Genomic DNA, 2,149 nt, shown 5'->3' on the forward strand with positions numbered 1-2,149 from the left:
GACTGGACACTGTGTGAGACAATATGCTGGACTAGATGGACTATTGGTTTGATCCAACAGGGCTCTTCTTATGTTCTTATCAGGGTTGGCTGCATTTACCAGTCAAATGTACACTTGATAGAAAACTCCAGCCAGTGCACAGTGTGTTTAACCATCACTGGATAGAGAAGCATGATTCTAAGGAAATGTTCTTGGAGTTGTCCCCTTAAGTTTTCTAGAGGCATAGACCCTTGAAAGAACTAAAATGCCTTCTACCCATCACAGTGCTTCCAAGGTACAACAATGTGTTCACCACCATTTTGCATGTCAGGTTACTCAATCCAGATTACAGTAGGCTATGCTGCAAATGAACCTTTTGTTTCTGGGCAAGGTAATTGAGGGAGAGGTGGCAGAGCAGCTTCAGAATTTCCTGGGAGACACATTGGTGCTGGACCCATTCCAGTCCAGCTTCTGCCCCAGCCATAGGATGGAGACGGCGTTTGTCACCCTCACAGATGATCTTTGCAGACAGCTGGATCAAGGTGGGTCAGTGCTGTTGCTACTGCTTGCCCTTACAGCGACATTCAACACAGTTGATTATGACCTCTTGACCCACCATCTTGCTGACACAGGAGTTTGTGAGGTGGTCTTGAAGTGGCTTACCTCATTTCTCCAAGATTGGGAACAGAAGGGGTGTCAACTAGACACCCCTTTGTATGTGGCATCCCTCTGGGGGCAATGCTCTATCCAGTGTTTAACAACTATGTGCACCACCTCTCTCAACTGGAGTGGAGTTTTGGCCTGAGATGTCACCAGTATGCTGATGACATCCAGCTGTATCTGTTGATGGGTGGCCGGCTGGATGCTGCCCCAGTAAATTTGGCTGAGGGGCTGGAGGCCATGGTGGGATGGTTGAAACAGAGCTGGCTGAGACTGAATCTGGCTAAGAAGGAGGTTCTGTGGCTGGGAGGGTTGTATTCGGGATTGGGGCACCAACTTTTGGCTCTTGACACTGTGCCTCTAATACTGGCACCGACTATCAGGAGCTTGGGTGTGCTTTTGGATGCCTTCTTATCAATGGAGGCCCAGATCACAAATGTTGCTAGTGTTTTTCCAGCTAAGGCAGGTCAGGCGACTGGCCCCCTTCCTGACCTAGCCACAGAAATCCATGCAATTGTCACTTCTGGATTGGATTACTGTAACTCACTCTATGCAGGACTATCCTTGAGACTCATCTGGAAACTACAGCTGGTCCAGAATGCGGCAGTGCAGGTCCTTGTTGGAACACCCCAGACTGCACATATTCAACCAGTGCTGCACCAGTTGCACTGGCTCCAGGTGGAGTATGGGATCAGGTGCAAGCTGTTGGTGTTAAACTTTAAGGCTCTAAACAGTCTGGGACCCACGTATCTTCAGGACCACCTCTTTTGGTACACCCCCCCAAAGAGCACTGTGCTCTGCAGAGAAGAACCTTCTGGTGATCCCCAGCCTGAAAGACATCCAGCTGTCCTTGACTAGAACCAGGGCCTTTTCGGCCCTGGCCCCAGCCTGGGTGAACTCTCTGCAGAATAACATCCATGCCCTGGGGCCTAATTAGGGCTGCCAAGTCTCGTTGAATCGTGGCGGGGGATCGTCATTCTTCACAGGAGCTCTGCCACGGGGGACGGCAACAGGCGTTGCACCGCCGTTGCCAGAGCGACGCGTAGCATCACATCCTGGCGACGGTGGTGCAATGCCTGTTGCCATCCCCTGCGGCAGAGCTGTGAAGAATGACGATCCCCCTGCCGCGATTCAATGAGACTTGGCAGCCCTAGGCCTAATGCAGTTCCATGGGGCTTGCAAGGTGGAGATTTTCCAACAGGCTTTTAGTTGAGGACAGTGACAGGTTCCATCTCACCTGGCACTCCCTCCCTGTTTTCTGTCTCCCTCACAAGACAGTGGAACAAGTGTTTCACATCATCTGGTACTGTCATAATTGTGTATTGTTTTACTGGTTTTGTACTTTTTTAATTAATTTATGAATGGGTTATATTGTTGTTCACCATCTTGAGCCTTGTGCACACAGAGGAGGGCAGTCTAAAGGTTTAAGTTATAAGTAAACAGAGAGCAGGTGCACTGCAGAAAACTTCAGGACAAATAGCTGCAGATTGCTTAAGCAAGTGAGGAAGCT

This window comes from Gekko japonicus, unplaced genomic scaffold (genome assembly GCF_001447785.1).
Source record: "Gekko japonicus isolate JY-2015 unplaced genomic scaffold, Gekko_japonicus_V1.1 scaffold1226, whole genome shotgun sequence".
Taxonomy (NCBI): Eukaryota; Metazoa; Chordata; class Lepidosauria; order Squamata; family Gekkonidae; genus Gekko; species Gekko japonicus.